We start from the raw sequence: 20,937 nt of genomic DNA, 5'->3' as shown, positions 1-20,937 counted from the left end.
GTCACCCAGGCTGGAGTGCGGCTGCAGTGGCGTGATCTCCTTGGCTGACTGCAACCTCCACTTCCCAGGTTCAAACTATTCTTCTGCCTCAGCCTCCCGAGTAGCTGGGACTGTAGGTGCACACCACCATGCCTGACTAATTTTTGTATTTTTAGTAGAGATGGGGTTTTACCATATTGACCAGGCTGGTCTCGAACTCCTGACATCATGATCCACTTGCCTCGGCCTCCCAAAGTGCTGGGATTACAGGCGTGAGCCACAGAGCCCACTCTTAATGATGGCATCAGTTGTTGTGGTCAGCTCGCCCCAACTTTTATGGTTTTAGTTCTTTAATTTGATTTCGTTATCAATACTCTAGGTTTTGCAAAAAGGCAAGGGATAGATTTTCATTATTAAATAAATACTTACTGAGGATTGTGTGCCAGGCATTACATAGCAGAAGTGGGGGAGGGCTGTGATATTCTTGTGGAGTTGAGTTAGACACAGGATCACAGCAAATCATGATCTGGTGAGCTCATAAATAATAACCATCAGAGCTGACTGCATTGTGTACCTTGTTGGGGATATAACCAACAAGAAAGGAAGGAGCAGGGAATCGCCTCTGAGAGGAATTGATACCTATTCCAGGGAGCATGGTGTTTGAGTTGGACATTGAAGAATGGAAAGGAACTCAGAGATGCATTGAAAAGAAAGATGTCAGAGGAAGCATGTATAGCGTCATAGAACAGAGATTGGCAAACTATGGCCCATTGTGTGTGGTCTAGGAGCTAAGATTGGTTTTCATATTTTTAAGTGATTGGGAAAAAATCAGAAGAAGAAGTACATTTAATAACATATGAAAATTCTATGAAATTCAGATTTCTGTTTCTATAAATAAAGCTTTATTGGAACAGAGCCACACTCATTCTTTTATATATTGTCCATGGTTGCTTCTGCACTGCCATGACAAAGTTGAATCATTTGACAGAGACGGTATGGCCTACAAAGCCTAAAATATTTACTCCCTGGCTCTTTATGGCAAAAGTTTGCTGATCCCTGACATAGAAGCATAAATATGGAGGATTGTTTTCCTGGAACGACAAATTGGCTGATGCAGTTACTGTGTGGGGCAGAGAAAAATGTCAGAAAGATAAACTAGGGCCACATTCAAGAAGGTTTTGAAAAGCTTGTTGATCTTTTGGACTTTAGTTTAAAATAAGAGTTGCCACTGAAGAATTCTGAACAGGGGAAGGATGTGATCACGGGGAATACCATGATCATATCTGTGTCTGGGAGGAGAACTCTAAATGCTGCAAGAGGGTAGGATTTGAAGAGGAGGCCAAGCATAAGTGATAAATGTGGGGAGAATATTTCTCAACTAGCTTTATTTTGCAAGTAACCATTTGGGAATCTTTATGGAACCTCATGAATTGAACTTCACACTGTGAGTTGCCCAGGATGGTGGTTCACACCTGTAATCCCAGCACTTTGGGAGGCCAAGGCAGGCAGATCACTTGAGGTGAGGAGTTCAAGATCCCCCTGGCCAACATGGTGAAACCCCGTCTCTACTAAAAATACAGAAATTAGCCAGGCATGCTGGTAGCTTCTGGGTTGCTGGCTGTAAAGCCAGCTACTGGGAAGACTGAGGTAGGAGAATTGCTTGAACCCGGGAGGCAGAGGTTGCAGTGAGCCGAGATTATGTCACTGCACTCCAGCTTGGGCGATGGAGCAAGACACCATCTCAAAAACAATAAATATATAAACAAATAAATAAATAATTAGCTGTGAGTTAACAGAAGTGGATTTTTTTTTTTCTTTTGCCAGCAAAGGTGTTTTCTTTTATCTTTCTGTAACTGAGCTATTTCAAAAACATGCATTTCATTTCTATGGCTTCCAAATTGTATGCTTACAAATATGGTTTGATAAGGAAAATCCTGGACTATGTAGAGCAAACAGAGGCAGGCTTGATGAATTTATGTTTAAAATAGGCTGAAATTTTCAGATTGGTTTTGTTTATTTTCACTGTCAAATTTTAGGCCTCTTTACAGCATTACACCCATGGAATCTAGAAATCACTTTTTATCAAATTTTAGATCCATAGGGCTGCAAATGGTTAAGGGTTGCCATCTATCAGCCTCATATTTTAACCATTCACTTGTACAAAAAATATCAAGCATCAAGCATCACAGTGGCAATATAATTATATTACGTTCTGTGGAAGAGAATTCTAAGGAAATATAAAAAAAATGATTTTCTGTTTGAGAGCTGGAGCAACATGTATGAAATGTTAAAATAATAGTATAAAATAAAAGATGATTGTGCATCATGGAAATTCAGAGAAAGGAGCAATTAGGGAGGCCTGAGATGGATTCTAGGAAGACTGAAGGATTTGTTTAGCATGAAAAGCCAGGAGAAAGTATTCTGGTAGGAGGTATTGCATGTGAAAAATAAAAGGAGTTTTGATATAATAGGTACTGGGTGAACTGCAGAAGATTTTGGAGTATTCACATAACCAATGATTTAGTAAATGTGTTCTGTGGACTAAGCACTGTGCTATACCATGGAGAAATCAAGATGAGTAAGACATTGTCCCTACCTTCATGGAGTGGGACTGTAAAGCCTTCAAGGGGAAACAAGCAATTAAGTAATTACAATTTACATTAAATTCTATAATTCAGGCAGCCTCAAAGTGCTGTGTTGACATGGTAGAAGTAGAATCTTAGGGATGTTGTGATGACATCTGTTGGCTAGACCATTAGGGGATAGATTATTCCTGTCAAGACTTCCCTGGAAGCATCCAAGACTGCCCTGGGGTTGGTTCTAAGGGGAAGGGAGTGGGAGATAGGAATGGGGTGGTGGAGAAAGAGAGAGACAGAGACAGAGACTGATTCAGCTTCTCATACATCAAAAGTCTCAGTCAAAAAGTTCTTCCTGAAGACTCTGTTATGTTTGCTATCGTCCCTAGGTACCTATCTCCCTTGTTTGTATCTTACCAGATAAGTAACACATCACCATCTTCACTGATTACTTATTTAAAAATAAGGAAAAAATGTGGGAACAAAGTAGTGATACATTTTCCCCTGCTTAAGGACTTGTTAATTTTTACTTTATGAAAAATAGTCTGGGCATGGTGACTCACATCTGTAATTCCAACACTTTAGGAGGCCTAGGTGGGCGGATCACTTGCGCCCAGGAGTTTGAGACCAGCCTGGCCAACATAATAAAACCCTAAAAATACAAAAAGTTAGCTGGGTGTGGTAGTGCATGCCTGTAATCTCAGCTACTCGGGAGGCTGAGGCATGAGAATCACTGGAACCTGGGAGGTGGTGGTTGCAGTGAGCCAAGATTGCGCCACTGCACTCCAGCCTGGGCAACAGAGCGAGGCTCTGTCTCAAAAAATAAAAATAAATAAAAACAAAATACTAACCTAATAAAAGAAGGAGATTCTCAGATTTATGTTTCTTGACCCTGTAGCATTAGTTTAACTGCCAGCAACTGAACTTACAATAAAACAACAAAAATTAATTAATAGTAATTTCTTAGAAACCCAAAGAAAGCAATCTTCATTAAAAAACACTAAATTGTCTGGCTCCCTCACTGTAGCTTACTGCTAGGATGTGTTGGTAACTCTGATAACATACAGAGGAAATACTGGTCTAACAGTAAGATGCTGGTCCCAGCTCCTGTATTCACTACGAATGTCGTTTGAGACAAGGAATTTCCTTTGTCTGAGACTCATTTTCCTTTGACTTCATGAACTCTAATTCTCCTTCCAGATCTGAAATACCATTTGGTTATTATTTTCCTGTAACATATTCTTGGGGAGAATATTATTTTCCTTATTTTACAACCCAGACTTCTGATAGTTAAATGGGAAGTTGTTTTCTTGGCTGGAAAATGAGCAGGGTTAAGTCTGGGGCAGGTTTTGCTCCAGGACTCCTCTTATAGGTGTGACTAGACCAAATCCTTTGCATCATTTTTCAGATGTGAAGATCCAAAAATAATTGACAAGGGCACTTTCTGGACTATCATATCTCAAATAATTCTGAGCACTTAGCAATTTATATAATGTGTGTCACCTAGAGATATTGCCTAGGAAAAGGAATCCTTTAGAATTTCTGACTTTGCAGTAGAGGACCAATTGGAGAAGAAGAGGAGTCCCTGAGCTGGTCTTGGTTTATGTCCACAACTCTTAGTTTGGGGACTGTGACAGCCCATGGTTAAGAGCACAAGCTGCCAAGCGACATGCTTGTGTTTACAGATAATCTTGGGCAACATGCTTCCACCTCTAAGCTTTAATTTTCTTGTCTATAAATTGGAGAAATAATACCTAGCTCATAGAATTATTGCAATGCTTAAATTAAATAATAGAATGCATTTCAATGCGTAACACAGAACCTAGTACAAATGAAGTGCTCAATAAAAAATAGTTGCTTCTGCTGTTGTGACAGTGCTGGGAAATACGATTGTTGCTGTCATGTACTAGTCATCAGCCTTTTGTCTTTTCCATGGTTAATAAACACCATGAGCATGCCATCTGGAACCTTTGGTTATATTCTATGTAGTTCCTTTAAATTAATTTTGAATTAGAGTCAAAAGGGGTCTCTATCCAACCCTGGTTCTGGGCCATGCATATGATGGTTCAGCCCATTTGGTTTCTGTTCAACACATATTTAAAAACATGTTTATTGAACATCTGTGCTCTGTTCCCCATTTATGAAATTCAAATGATCAACAAGAGATCTCCATGTCAGACTAAAATGTTATTTGTACAAGAACTGTGGTTATAAAAAGAGGAACAACTTTAAACATGGCAACTGTACTGGGCATTGTTGGTTGCCCACCCTTCGATCTCCTTTCTTCCTAAGAAAGCCTCATTTTTGTAGGTGTATCCACTTTCCCATATTCAATTCATTGACCCATGAAAGCTGACTCCACCTTGATCTCGATCTAGGTCTGATTAGTGGAACAGTAATCCTCTCTCTTGTCAGTGATTGGCTGACTATGGGCATCTAGGCTTCAAGTCCTGTAAACAAAACAGTCTACATGTTCAAACCAGTTTTAGTAGAGTTTTCTGTTATTTGAAGCCAAAACTATCCTGACACCCTCACTTAGCATGAATCAATTCTGTTTATAAATGTAATAGAGTTTTTCACTCCACTTTCTTATTCCTCTACAAGTTGCTCATGATGTTGGGTGGTAAATGGCTATAAGTAGAGCTGGCCTAGAGATACCATGAGATATCATGGCGGAAGCCTGACCCAGAGGTACAGGCATGGCCAGCAGGCCTGTGCTCATGCTTCCCAAGTGTCACATGAAAAATATTAAGGGATGTGACTTAAAATCTTATGTAATTTAGGACAAAAAGATTTAAAAAATGATATCTTTTTTAGTGGGAATTCTGCCTCTCTCTACCCCTCTACTCACCGTTGAGGAGGTAAAGTGACATCTGATTGGTAAATTTGGGGGGAAAGGCCGGTCTCAACTTGCACATGTTCCTTTATATCTTTAGTTATAATTAATCCCTAGCCTTTAAGTCATAGGTCCTTTGAGAAGGTGATGAAAGCTATGGGCCCTCTCCCTCGAAAAATGTACATACATACTATACAGTGTATGCACTGTCCCCTTCTACTCCCCAAATCTACCCACATAATTTATAGATCCACATATCTCAGGTTAAAAGCTCTGAGTTAAATCCCCAGAAGCTAGCTCACTAAATAGTGTAAATTGAAGAAGAAGGAAGCCTGCACAGGACAGGAATGTGATGCTGAAGGTGACTTCTAGTGGTGCCCTGGGGAAGGACATCCAATGAGGAGTGTACACTGTGCAATGGGTCTGAGGATACCACAAAGGTGAAAGGTCAGGACATCTATTAGTCAGGATTCCAGCAGGGAATGAAACCCCTCAGGTCTAAACAAAGAGGCTTCAATGAAGAGATCACACACTGAAATGCAGGCAGGGTTAAGACAGCAAACCAGAGTAGAGTGTCAGCGCATCTAGAGACTGGCAACAGTGGAAAGGTATAACTGCCTGTAGGGCCGAAGGAGGAAGGAGAACAAATAGTGTCACTAGGCCTAGTAAGAGTTTGGATGTCTACTGGGAGGAAGCAGAAGTCACACAGAAATGCAAAACTACCTCCAACTCTTTCTTTCCCTGTCTACTGATCTTGTGCTAGTGACTCCCATTTGCTGAATTTAACTGGAAGTCAAGAATACATGGGAGCTGGGGTCAGGGAGGGAGGTGCATTCCATAGGGGCAGCTTCCTGAGACACAGAGCAAGACACAGAAGGGTAGAGAATGAATATAGGATGCAAGCGGAGAATAACCAGAACAGGGGATCAGGCAAAACTGAAGAAATGAACAAGGGAAGGAGTCTGAATGATGCACATAGGTGTTAAGGAGGCCTGGCAGGGGCTTAGTCAAGGGTACAGATGACTTAGATGTGTATTCAGGACCAAGTCCAGAAGAAGAGTGATTTGAATGTGGAAGAATGAAGACCTAACTGGGCAGGGAATTCAGACCAGAACTCACCAGAGAGGAGTTCTCTAAACTTCTGAGCAGCCAGGTAGAAACCAAGACCCGGGTGGTCAGTTAACAGCTGTTAACCACAGACCTGAGATAACCTGCCCCCTGTGCAGTTAGACTGTTTTCCTATGGAAGGGCCAAGCAGAGCCAAAGCAGTGTCCTCCAAGTCCTCCTGATTGCTTGCTATGAGGCTGTGGGACACCCTACCCTCTAAGGATTCTAAGTGTTGGTCCTTCTTTTTGGTTTGGAAAGATGGCAGACTGGAAGAAGCAAAAGGAAAGGCCATTGAAAAAGTGATTAGCTGCTCTTGTCATTAGGAAATAAAAGATTCATAGTTTTGTTTTCCAATTTTAGTCTGTAAAGCATGAATGATTTAAAACTATGTCTAAGAGCTGGGTCTCATTTCAGCGACTTAATCACTTTTCTGATTCATTGCTGCCATTAGAAGCATGTCTTCTCTAAGCCTTAAATATATAAGTGAAATTGCAATTGCAGATGTTGCAAACTAGTACAGTCATGTGCTCCATAATGACATTTTAGTCATTGATGGACCACATGTATGATGGTGGTCCCATAAGATTATAATGGAACTGAAAAATTTCTGTTACCTAGTGATGTGGTAGCCATCCTAACACTATAATGCAAGGTATTACTCATGTTTGTGGTGATGCTAGTATAAACAAACATATTACACTACCAGTCATATAAAAGTCTAGCACATACAATTATGTACAGTACGTAATACTTGATAATGCTAATAAATGACTATGTTACCAGTTTACTATAGTATACTTTATTGTTGCTTTGGAGTGCACTCTTATTACTTATTTTTTTTAAAAAGGTTAACGGTAAAACAGCCTCAGTCAGGTCCTTCAGGAGGTATTCCAGAAGGCATTGTCATTATAGGAGATGACAGGGCCATGTCTCTTACTGCCCCTGAAGACTTTCCAGTGGGACAAGATGTGGAGGTAGAAGACAGTGATATTGATGATTCTGACACTGTGAGACCTAGGCTAATGTGTGTTTGTGTCTTAGTTTTTAACTAAAAATTTAAATAGTAAAAAAAAAAAAAAATTAAAAAAACATAAAAAACATAGAATAAGGGTATAAAGAAAATACTTTTGTACAGTTTTATAATGTGTGTTCTAAGCTAAGAGTTATTACAGAAGAGTTAAAAACTATTTAAAATTTTTAAAGTTTATAACATCAAAAAGTTACAGTAAGTGAAGGTTAATCTGGTATTGAAGGAAAAATATTTTAAAATACATTTAGTGTAGCCTACATGTACAGTACTTATAAAGTCTGCTTTATAAAGAGAATGTTCTAGGCCTTCACATTCACTCGCCACTCACTCCCTGACTCGTACAGGGCAACCCCAGCCCTACAAGCTCCATTCCTGTAAGTGTTCTCTACAGGTGCACCACTTTTTATTTTTTATGCTGTATTTTTAGTGTACCTTTTCTATGTGTAGATATGTTTACATACAAAAATGTGTATTATTGTGTTATAATTGCCTACAGTATTCAGTACAGTAACATGCCACACAGGTTTGTAGCTTAGAGCAATAGGCTATACCATATAGCTTAGACATGTAGTAGGCTATATCATCTAGGTTTGTGTAAGTACACTCTATGATGCTCATACGATAACAAAATTCCCTATTTCTCAGGACATACCCTGTCATTAAGCAATGCATGACTGTATGCTTAATGCTGGTGGGGAAAGGGGTGTGTGTTTTTTGTTTGAGCAGAGCTATCGTATGGAGCTTGAAAGCTCAGCATCCAAAGTCAAGTTGCCCAGGCATATGATACCAGAAAGGTGGTAGAGTGCAACAGTAAAGCACACGGAGCTATCATCATTGTAACATTTTAAAACTGAAACACAATAGGCACTTTGCAGACAAGTATGTCTAAGAAGTAAACTCTGGCCGACTGCCTGTTTTTGTACATAAAGCTTGATTGGAACATGGAATCACCAATTCATTTACATGTTGTTTATGTCTGCCTTCACCCTATAAAGGCAAAGTTGAGTAGTTGCCATAGAGACAATATGCTCCACAAAGCCCAAAATAGTTACTATCTGGCCCTTCACAGAAAATGCCTGCCAACTTTGGCTCTAGACTGGAAGCTAAACAGCTCCTAAATGATATAGCTGGCCATTATATATAATTTAGAGCAGAGAGTAGAGACAAGTTTGTTGGAGCCAGTTGAATTGAAGAGGAATTAGGAGAATGCAAGCAACAGTACAATTTTTTAAAATTATAGTTTCCCTCGTGTATTTCAAAATGCTATAATTAATTGCCATCTATGTAAACAAAAATGGGAAATTAAACATAGTGTTTAAAGAAAAGTAGAAAAGTAAAACATCAGCATATGTGTAATTTATTTTCCTAATCTTGTAATCTGAGATTACATGTGCTTCAAAGATAAGAAAAATTAAATTGGAAAGAAAAATCCCTATGCTTAGTTTAAAAGATGATGTGTAAAATAGATCATCCATTACCCTTGATAAGACAGCAGTCTGAAAAAGAAAATAAAATAATGACTCTCCATCTTGACTGAAAATAATGGGTCAGCATAATTAAATGATCTAACTTGATCTTGAACTGACATTTCAAATTTGTCTTAATCAGCCAAGCCTTTGAAGTTCCACAGGGGCATAATTTTAATACTGGGGCTTTCAAGAGCTTTCTAAATAGGCCAACATCTTTTATAATCTTCAGGCCGTCACTGGATATTTAGGATATTTGTTGGGAAGAGCAGGTGTTCTTTTGAACCTCCTCCTTTGAAAAACAAAGACAAAAAGCAAACAAAATTCCACCTGATGGTATATTATAACAAGCCTAGAATTATCAATGGCTTGTGAAGAAAAAGAACCAAATAGAATGCACCCTTGACAGTACATTCAGTCAAGACTTTTGCACTTCTTAAGCCACCCTTAAGCCAATATTAATTTACATGTTGAGATGGTAGCTTCTCTCTAACTGGGACACCCCCTTGTGTTATAAACAGAAGTCCCCTTGCATGTTCCATTTAAACTTGTATGTAATTTTATAATTGTTGGACCATCAGCTAGGAGATATATACATATATATACATATATATATATATATATGTATATATATATGTATATATCCATCCCAGATAACAGAAAATAAAAAAGAGAAAGCCTTCAAGTGGGTGGAGAGTTGGGCTGGTGTTAAGGAAAAATATATTTGTGTATTTGTGATGCTTACAAAAGACAGTAAGAATGACTTTATTCAAGGGGCTACTATCCTTGTAGGTACAAGGACTACTGCAGTGATGTCTTGCAGTAGGGTAGAGAGATGAGGCTCAACTTTGAATATACCATGGGCAAGTGGGAATTTCTACCCAAGGAGAAGGGTAGGGGTAATTGATGGAACATCCAAGATATGAGGAAATTCTAGCTAAACTGGCCTACCAGGATTCCTGCTGAAGGCAGGCCAGGTGATCAGACATCCCTGGGTTGGGGGGTGGTATGATGGAGGATGAGAAGCCAGATTAGATATCAAAAGTTATCAGATATAAAGGATGGCACATTCAAAAACCAACTTAGCAGAATTCTTGCTAAACAGGTCAATGCAATGAAGAACATGAAATTCTGAAAATCAAGGCGTAATTGAAAAGTTTTGGGAAGCCTGAGTAGAGTTTGGACAAGGAGAGAATCCTTGTCACTGGAAATAAGGAACTGAATGGAAAAGTGAGAGTTAGAGTATGGCCAATGATCTTTGGAATTTTTGCCTGCAGGGGCCTCAGAGAAATGGCCTCTTCTTACGGTGTCAGGAAGATGCCTGGATACTTTAGGCAGCCTGAGTTTAGATTTGCCTGGGGAGACATTTGTAAAGGTCTTGCACTTCACGAAGTTCAGAGTATATGACAGTGGGATTTATTTCGAGTTGGGAATGAAAGAGGAAGAAAGCAAGAAAGCAAAGTGGGCTTCGTGGGGTAGTAGCCAAAGGTACAAATTGAGAAGGAACCACACTGTTCCTTCACTGGTTCTGGGTGATTGCTTTGGCCATAGGAAATAGTAGTTACAATCCCAGACCTTGAATCAAGCAACTTGAGTTCAAATCCTGGCCTCACACATTCTAGCTGTATAATCTTGAGCAATTTACTTAAGCCTCCCTGCACCTCATTTCCTCATCCATAAACTGGGGACAGTAATAGAACCTACCTGGGTCAGTTGTTCTGAAGATTAAGTCAAATAATGCAAGTAGAGCACCTAGCTAGCATAATGCCCAACACAAAGAAAGTCACCAATAATGTTAGCTATTATTATTTAACATGTGTTATATACAGCCTGTCCTATGGAATTCCTAAACTATAGTCAATTAATTGTTTGCTCATCAAATAACTAGCTAAGAGCAAGGTATCTGATGGTTTACAATAAAAGAGGGGAAATGAGGAATTATCAAATATATGGAGCTTTAAGTATAAAATTTGAGACTATAAACATGAGATCTTAAATGCTTAGATAAGGAAATAGATCATTAGAAGAAATTGTCAATTTCCTGTTGAAGGTTAGCAGTATTTTGTCATATACCTTATAGCAGCCGTCTCCAAACTTTTTGGCACAGGGACTGGTTTTGTGGAAGACAATTTTTCTTTTTCTTTCTCTTTTTCTTTCTTTTTTTTTGAGATGGAGTTTCGCTCTTGTTGCCCAGGCTGGAGTGCAATGGCATGATCTCAGCTCACCACAAACTCCACCTCCCAGGTTCAAGTGATTCTCTCACCTCAGCCTCCCGAGTAGCTGGGGTTACAGGTGCCCACCACCACGCCCAGCTAATTTTTGTATTTTTAGTAGAGACAGGGTTTCACCATGTTGGCCAGGCTGGTCTCAAACTCCTGACCTCAGGTGATCCACCCGCCTCGACCTCCCAAAGTGCTGGGATTACAGGTGTGAGCCACTGTGCCCAGCTAGAAGCCAATTTTTCTACAGATGGGGTCAGGGGGATGGTTTTTGGATAATTCAAGTGCATTACATTTATCATGTACTGTATATTATTATTACATCGGGGAAAAATAAGCTGGGCAGCGGGATAGGAAGTGTCAAAGTGCGATTAGGGTTGCGGTTTTAGGAAGGGTAGCCAGGGAAGGCTTCATGAAGATGATAGTTGAGTAAAGACTTGAGATAAAGGGAGCCATTTATGTTGGTACTTGGAGAAAGAGCATTCCAGGTAGAGGGAACAGGCTGGTGAGTACCTGGCTGGTTCAAAGAACAGCGAAGAAGTCAGTGTGGCTGGTGCAAAGTGAGCAAGGGGGAGAATGTTAGGAGACAAGGGCATTTCTTCCAGGAACCTTGGCATGCCAAGGACTCCAGGGAACGTGCGGCCTTCCTTTCCCCTGAAGGTTAGCAGTTTGGGGACCAGTTGGTGATAGCACCCTTGGCTGGGGTACCAGAACTTTCAGTGTGGGCACCAACGGTAGCATCCTCCAGGTGGACCAGAGGAAAAGAGAAAGCACATAGCATGCATGATGTTGCAAAGACTAAATGATGAATTTGTGAGACAACCCCTAGGGTCTCAGGCCAAGCTGTGTGAGGCTAAGCAGGCAGCTCAGTCTCCACGTAAGCACATGGAAACAAGAGTCTGTGGAGTTTGGGTTACTCAGTTACCCACAGGCTAGGGAGTATTGGAGAATTTGGAAATATATGAGATTATACAACTTACTGATAACCCTGCCTAATAATTTTAATAATCAGTTTGCCTTTCCAAGCCTTTTTCCTTTTCTGATAGTGTACTTTTGGAAGTGGTATTGAAAGGGCCAAGCCAAGTGTGGGTTTTTATCTAACATCACAATAAAACCAGGGAGGAAATTTACATTTTGAATGTAAATTGAAAATGTGATCTGCTTTCCCATGTCATACCTTTGTACCCCACCCCTTTATTTAGTTCTCTCTAAAGGCTGGCCAACATAAAGAGAAGAGATTTATGGGACAACTCTATATATTGTCGGGAAAAATTGGGAAGCACTTTGAAATGAGCCAAAACGATGATTGGGTGTCTTCAGTGAACACTGGGGGTTGTAGAACACACACTTTCAGGTCATCTGTTTCTATAGGGTCTCTAGGTTTTTCGTCATCTTTGAGCTATTTAAGATTCAGTGAATTTTTTTCTGGTGCAGATTCAATTTGTTTTCCCACCCTACTGTGGAAGAAGCAAGTTTTGCATGCATTAACCAAATTTATTTCAGTGTTCCTAAGGGCTTATATATATGTATGCTCTTTGGATTCTCCTTTAACCTGGCTTTAACAAATCTTACAGGTTCTAAACTGGCTTTAATTAATGAGTTGAATAAAGCCTAGCATTTTTTTATTTGCATGACAATCATGATTTTACTTTTTAAAAATTATCACCTTTCAATCATACTTTATAGTTATACCTCTATAAACTAAATGATAGAGGTAATCCCCAATGATAAGTAACAAATGCCAAAATTAAATACAGTAATTTTTCTGCTGTGCTAAGTAATTCATTTCATTTCTTTTGTTTCAGGGCTGAGCTCCTAGATGCTTTCATAATTAAGAACAGTTTATAAATAATAAATTATAAGTCATGCTCATCTTTTCAACTAAATTCCTATCCATGTCTTTAGAATTTTCTCTTTCCTACTTACTGTTATTTACTACCCTAGTTTCTTGTTGTGAGCCTGGTTTAGCTTTTCTCTTTTTTTGTAAGGAAAAAAATACGTTTTTAAAGTGAAATTTATTGAATTGAAAATTTGAAGATTAGAAATGATGTTTCTTTCCAAAGTCCCCAAAGATACCAGGTGGCTCAAGTATCATACATTTTCCCCCAGCTTGGTGCTCAGCTAAATTATACTATGCACATATGAAAAACCTAGAAATGTAATCATGATACACACAAGATGAGAAAGCCAAATGAAACAGCCCAATCAGACATGTAGTGTTCTTCAATACTCTTTGAAATTAAATGATGCATTATTCATTTCTGCACCAGAAAAGGTGATGGCTTGCATAGCAGTTTGAGTTTCCTACTTATTCCCACATTATGCTTCTGGATTTCTTTTTCTGAAGATTTAATTATTCTATTATTTCAAAAGGCATAATTCTTAGTGCATGCCACTAACTAGGAGTCCAACTTCCTGTTAAAAAGTCCAATTTAAAAATTTAATTTTAATAATTTCTGCACAATACAGGTACCAGGTATAATAAATGGTAGTTCAAAATCTGCATATCATCAATGCTTCATCCCCTGATAAGAGGAATGAGCTAAAGCAGGTTTCACTGGGTTTTCCATGGGTACACATGAGCCTAGGATGCCTGGATACATTTGAAAATATGTATTTTTCCCTTAACAATGAAAATGCATATGAAGGAATTGCTGCAAAGTAACTTGTCTTCTCTCTGTGATCATTAAAAAAATATCAGCTGTGTCCATGTATCATCATCCTGACTTTCCTTAGGTTATTTGGACTTCCCCTCTGGAAACCAAGTTACAGTTAAAGAAGGAAAAACTACAAAATGGGAATACAGAACCATGACAGAATCAGTTTTGTAGTGTAATGCAGGCTCTAATAAAAGAAATGATCAACTTTCTGTATACTGAGTTTGTGAAGATATAAGGTTGCCACCCCTTGAGGATTTGTTTGGTTTGTCATCCCATTGACTAACGTTTTCTTATAGTGAATGTGTAGATTACCTTATAATACCCTACATTATATATACCAATATAATATGTTATATCCTTATATTATACCTCCAATACCTCATATTACCTTATAATCTTATAGCATCTACACTTTGCAGAAAATTCTAGCTGATTCATTCATTTCTCTTAAATGACATCCAAATTATTTGGATTCACTCCCCTTGAGTAGGAAAAAGAAAAAAATGATATTTTTTTCCCTATTTAAATATAAAGTCATTAGTCGCTTAGGTTCCAGAAGTGGGGTGACACATCTATAGCATGTATATCGTGACTACCCTAAGTTGGGTCTTCTCAATCATGATCCTGTTTTATTCTAGACCTCAGAATCCTTCTAAACACACTAGTTTATATGAATTTATCAAAGTCAGTTTGTGAAATGAAACTTTGAATTTCAAATTCCAAGACTTGAATAAAGATTTAAGTTTCAAATTCCTTGCTTATTGATGTTTTCTCTGTCTCTTAAAACTTTATCTCAGCTGAAATTCTCCAAACCATGATGATAGATGTTTGAAAAGTTCGGATAAAAATATATAAATTCTCAGGATTTTATCCAGCTAAAGAAAAATGACCATGGGATTAACTGCAGACTCCTCTTTAGGTATCAACAACATCTCAAATCTTTTTAATCTCTAAAATAAAACCTTTAGGAGCAGTGACTCCATAATAGCAAACAACCTCTCCTACCATCAAGGTAAGAGGCAAAGAAAATTCAAACTAATCCAGTATCAATAAATCTAGGTATCACTTCACCCCATGAAAAATTGGCACCTAGTTCTTAAATAAAGCATGCTATAAAAAGTGTTTATTTAACAAACTTTAACCGAAATCATTTTCATTAAGAAGATATGCCATTTTGTTCAACTGCAATCTAGACGTATTTTCAGGTTGCCTTGGTTAAGTCAAGAGCCCAACACAGCATCAACATACTTTTAAATAGCTTGCCCAATCTGTTGTTTTAGATAATAACAATAGTCAAACTAGTTCTTTTTTTTCTTTCTAAAAACAAAACAAAAAGCAGTTGGACGGGTGAATGTTTTACCTTTCCCCTGGAGTTGTGGCATTATGGAAGCCCAGTGTGGCCTGGGAGTCAAAGGTGACTACAGATTCCTCCATCTTTAGCTACTCTGCTGGGCTTCTTGTGCACAGAGATTTCAGCTCATTCATTCCCGCTTTGATTTCTGGTCTCATTACATGCAGCTCTCCTTTCTCTCACCCTTCCCCCAGGATAGAGTTCTCCATGTCACTTCTTATGCTCTGGGCCTGCTGTGCATCCAAATTGATTTTCACTTTTCCATGTCAAGGCTGCAATCGATATGGAAATTCTGGAAGCACAGAGGTATTCAGAAATTTGTTTGAAACAAGATCTAGCCTAAAACCACTTTGTGATTTAAGGAGCATCCAGATGTTTAGACATAAAACACTATTGCTGTGATTAGTTGAATGGTTTTTCTGAATACTCAAGTCAAGTTTTACACATACATGGGGGTAGGGAGAAGGCCTGTTACTATACCTTCGCTATTCAACCTCCATTGTACAAAATTCATGGTCATTTTAAAAACATACATTAGAACTGTATTTAAGAGTTCACTTCTCTCTCCATTATCAACATGTAAGCCACATTTCTAGATTACTTCCCACTATAGCAAATGAAAGCTCATTAGATAGAACCAATACAGATTTGTGTTCATTTGGCTATTTGGTACCAAACAAATGGTTGATTGACCACTTAAAAGCAAAACGTATCCACTTGTTTTTGTACCTTATAAGTCCAGCCTCTGCTGTCTTTTATCCTCAGTTGCTTAAAACAGTGATGTATTCTTCAAAATAGTTTCTCAGTAAGCTTTTTTTGTCTCCCTCTCTTATCTACATCAAGCTCCCCCCTTTTTTTTGTTTGAGACGGAGTCTCGCTCTGTCACCCAGGCTGGAGTGCAGTGGCATGATCTCGGCTCACTGCAAGCTCCGCCTCCCGGGTTCAGGCCATTCTCCTGCCTCAGCCTCTCCGAGTAGCTGGGACTACAGGCGCGAGCCACCACGCCCGGCTAATTTTTTGTATTTTTAGTAGAGATGGAGTTTCACCGTGGTCTCGATCTCCTGACCTCGGGATCCGCCCGCCTCGGCCTCCCAAAGTGCTGGGATTACAAGCGTGAGCCACCGCGCCCGGCCTAATTTTTTTGTATTTTTAGTAGAGATGGGGTTTCACCATGTTAGCCAGCATGGTCTCCATCTCCTGACCTCGTGATCCGCCCACCTCGGCCTCCCAAAGTGCTGGAATTACAGGCTTGAGCCACGGCGCCCAGCCTACATCAAGCTCTCTTTAAACCCAGGTCTCTTAAGACCTTGGTATAAAACGTGGTTCATGGGCCAGCAGCATCTGCATAACCTGGGAGTTGGTTTGAAATGCAGAATCATAGGCCCCACCCTAGAATTTTCATTTTAACAAGATCCCCTGGGGGATCTCATCACATTAAAGTTTGAGAAACACAAGGTTTAGGAAGGCTAGGAATTTTTCAGAGCCTATTAGTAGGTAGAACAAAAAGATAGGATTGATGTCAAGTGAAGGACAAGTGATATGGTGGTGGAAAGCACCTGGGCTTTGGAGTTAGACACACCTAGATTCAAATCTTGGGTCTTGTTCCTTTAGCTCTGGAAACAAAAGATTTGTGATCTCTGAACTTTGGTTCTAGCATCTGTATATTGTGACTTATCAAACTTTTTTTTTGGTGAGAATTAAATGAGATATAATCACACAAACAGGCTATATTCATTGATAGCTGATGCTTAATACATATTAATATTCGTTTACTCATTCAGTCCCTACTATATGCTTCTTCCTCATTCTTAATTGTTGTCTTTTCAGCATCCCAAATCATTCAGAGCATGATTATGCATTGTTTTACATATTCAGACATGGTTTGAATGTATCTAAATATATAGGCCCAGAGAAATGATACATAACCAAATTCATAAAATATAAACAGTCGAAAGGTTTTGATTAACTACACTGGAGGATTCTGATAGAATTAGAATGCAATTAGTGTTGGAATTAGCATGTGCTCCAATATTTCTGCTTTCCTACAATTTGACTGACAAATATCTTTAGACTCTAGGCCGAATGTTGACATAGATGAAGTACATCTTTGCTGTCTTCTCACTTCTCAGGCCATCTTCTTTGCATTTCAGAGCCCAGTCCCCGTCTCTGTATCACACCGGAACTGTCCAGAAGCTGTGGGGCTGATTCTTACAGCCCTGTGCTACTATTTTTCTCCATGTGATTTTTCCTTTCCAACAAAAGTCACTTGTTCTGAGCTCTGTACTTTCCAGTGTCAAGATCAGGCAACTGTTAATGCCTTAGAGCAGTGGTTTTCAAAATGTGATTTCAGGACCAGCAACAGCAGCAGCTGGGAACTTGTTAGAAATGCAAATTCTTATGCCCTGCACTAGATCTGATGATTCAGAAGCTCCACAGGTGAGGCCCAGAAGTTTGTGTTTTAATTCTGATGTGCTCAAGTTTGGGAGCTAACTACATGAGAACTAACTATAGAATGGAACAGACTGTGGGACTCTAAACACAGCAGGATTTTCTAGCTGTAATAGTCCCCCCAGACATCACCTAATTTAGTGGTTCTCCACCCTGGCTGCATATTGGAATAACCTGGCAGCTTTAAACGACACCAATGCTTAGGTCCCAACCCTGGATGTTAGAATTTAATTGGCCCGGGGTGTAGCCTGGGCATTGGGATTTTTCTTATCTCCCAGGTGATTCTAAAGTACAGCCAGAGCTGAGGACCACTGATCATGACCAGCCCTAGCAGCATATTTAAATCACCTGCAAACTCTAACAATACCTACCTCTCCTATCTCAGACCAATTGAAACTAAATCTCATGGGGCCTGAGCATCTGTAAGTTGTCAAAAGCCCTCTTCCCTGATACATGGGGAGGTTGAGAGTCACTCATCAAGTGCAGCACTCTCATTTTATAGATGAAGAAACATGGAAAATTCTTCCCCAAAAGCCCATGATCAGGACTTAGTTCCTGCTGATGTTCCCCTTCCTCCTGGGCATTCACATTTTAACTGAGGACATTTTAAAGAAGAGTAGGGGTGGGAGACTCCCAGGCCCTTCCACCACCTTTGGAGATATCTGGGGGCCTAGTGTCTTCCCCTCCCCTGCCACTGTCCCTGCCCTGAGCAAGCTGTCCCAGGGAAGCCCTGGGGAAGTGTGCTCATGACAGTGAGCAGGAGGCCTCCAGCACACAATATGATCATTACTGGAGTGTATTTTTCATTGATTTGATAAATTCTGTTTTACTCCATAGGATTGACAAAGGTAGGAGAAAGGATTTCTGCAGCAGGGTCTAATTCTGCTTTAAAATGCCACAACCATCGTTCCTAGGACCACAGAAGTGCTTTTGCTTAGATAAATGTCATCCTAGACCTAAGGCATCACAGGGATTATAACGTTATTGAATTTTCCGTCTGTACCTCTAATTTGCATGTTGCAAAAATAAACTAAAGATTTTATACAAAAATTAGTTCTGAGGTGACCGGATAGATTTTTCCAATTCACATTAAGCCAGTGTATCCTCTGGTGAGGGAAAGGAAAGATAATACCTTGTCTGGAAGCTGGAAGAGACTTCACCTAAATTTCTTCCTGCCCTGGACAAGGTGAAAGTGAAAGTACTTTAATGTTTCCTTGCCCTAGCTGCTTCTTTATATTGTCTGCATTTCCCAGGCAATTTGCAATTCTCCTTGCTAACTCCTGCTAGAGTTTTAGTACCCTAGTTAAGAAGTTCTTATGAACAACTAAAAGCATCCCAGCTTCAACATGTACTAGTTGTGTGACCTTGACTGTGTCAACCCTGCTGAGCTTCTGCTCCTGTATCTCTAAAACAGGGAGAATACTAGGACCTCCATCATAAAGTTATAGAGAATAATGGAGAGTATATACGGGTTTTAAAGCACTCCGTGCCTGACATGCAATAAGCAATATATAAATGTTTGATGTTTTATTACCATTAAGCACATTTCCTTTTATCATCTTCTCCAAACATAAGGAAAACAACTGACCAGTAGACTCTTCATTAAAAACAAAACAAGAAACATACATTAAAATTATTAACTGTTACTAATAACTTACCCCATATCTAAGACCTGGTTTTTATTTCATGAATGATCTTAGTGACTCTTTTTTTGAATCATCTCCAAATTTCCATTTGAATTTTAATGGCATAAGCAGAAATGGACACTTCTATCGGGTCTGATTAATGTCTGTTTTAGTGAGAAACTCCAGATTTAGCCATCTGAATTCCATTTAGTTGCCCTGAAGTTTATCTTCAGCTAGGATGGCCAACCATTCTGGTTTGCACAGAACTGAGGACAAATTTTTCTACCCCATCTTCAGCCTGTGGCCAGCTGGGCCCTTATGTCTTGGCAGAGGCAGCCTGGTATGGCAGCCTGCTCCACTAAAAATCCCTTAATCCTGAGATACCCAAATACCTGGCAATGGCCAGTCTGCACAGCTGGAAAGGGTCAAATTTACCCCAATGGAATTACAAGGACTGAATGGGTAAAGACTGGCTTCAGAAAGTAAATATTGGGAAGACCAGTATATTCTCTCTACTTAATGATCTAGCTGTTGAACTTGATAGGTCCTTTAGCCCCCTTGGAACTTCACTTTTCTTATTTGGTAGAATGGGTACAACATAATGTTCATCTGACAGGGCAGTTGACTGATCTGAGGAAGCAATATCTGTGTTCCTCCATAAGTGTTCATTGCATACAGGCCCTGAGTTAGACTCTGATTTCTCCCATTTCCTCATTCTTTGATCTTTGACAAGTTTCCTTCATTCTCTGAGCCTCCCATTTCTCATCAATGAAATTGGGCATCACAGCATCCCCCTTACAGGGCTTTTCCAGCCCACCTGAGGCACGAACCTGTGCACGTTCACATCCATCCTAGCCTCTGCCCTGACCACACCAGTTGCATCCATATCTGAAAGGAATGATTTCCCCCAGGAGATTTCTAACTGGCTGAAAAAGAGGTTCTCAGCCTTGGATGCACATTAGAATCATTTGAGGACACTTAGGAAAAAAAAAATGCCACCCTCCAGGTTTTCCTCCAGACCAATAAGTCCAAATCTCAGAGGGTAGCTCAGAGGGTTTAAACCTCACTTTCTAAGTTTTCACTGGGCCGGAGGGAGGGCACAGAGCTGCCCTCAAAGAGCAGGTATCAAGAGAGGCCCATCACTGACCCCAGACTTGTCCACGAATATCAGAGAAGGAATTCGAATCAAGCCCTGGCCTTTGATATGTGTCAATTCAGCTCTCTGATCCGGGCAGGTTTGTGAATAGGAGCCTATAGACTGTTCCCTCTTTTCCAGGCATTCCACTTCTTCAGTTGGTCTCCAATTTACTGGCCCAGTTTCCATGAGCACCTTGTAAAGTAAGTTCACCACATGAGTTTTTTCTTGTCCGTAGGAGGGCTCATGTCTGTGTCTGTGTCTTTACAAACAGATGCTCTAAAGTCACTCTGTAACCTCCCCTTGCTGAGAAAGCCCTTTGGAGGCAGCAGGATGGGGTGCTCCAGCCAGCTGGGTTAGTAGAGAAGGCATCAGCCAGCCCAAGTGGAGCAGCATGAGGTTCTTTAGCCACTCAGGCCAGGCCTGGAGATATCCCCATTATTTCCTCACTTTGATTTTCAAGCAGTTCAACCAGACGACTTTCTTAGGGCAATCTACCTCAGGA

The 20,937-nt window shown here is 39.8% G+C and overlaps 1 protein-coding gene across 3 annotated transcripts in view; it reads left to right on the top strand.

Moving 5' to 3' along the window:
- Positions 1-20,937, top strand: part of RCAN2 (regulator of calcineurin 2) — a 285,432-nt gene that overhangs the window by 124,568 nt on the left and 139,927 nt on the right. The gene's annotated exons all lie outside the window — the stretch shown is intronic.

This window comes from Symphalangus syndactylus, chromosome 23, assembly GCF_028878055.3.
Source record: "Symphalangus syndactylus isolate Jambi chromosome 23, NHGRI_mSymSyn1-v2.1_pri, whole genome shotgun sequence".
NCBI lineage: Eukaryota > Metazoa > Chordata > Mammalia > Primates > Hylobatidae > Symphalangus > Symphalangus syndactylus.
The sequence above is the reverse complement of the archived record's forward strand: the minus strand, read 5'-3'. Positions and strand labels throughout refer to the sequence as shown.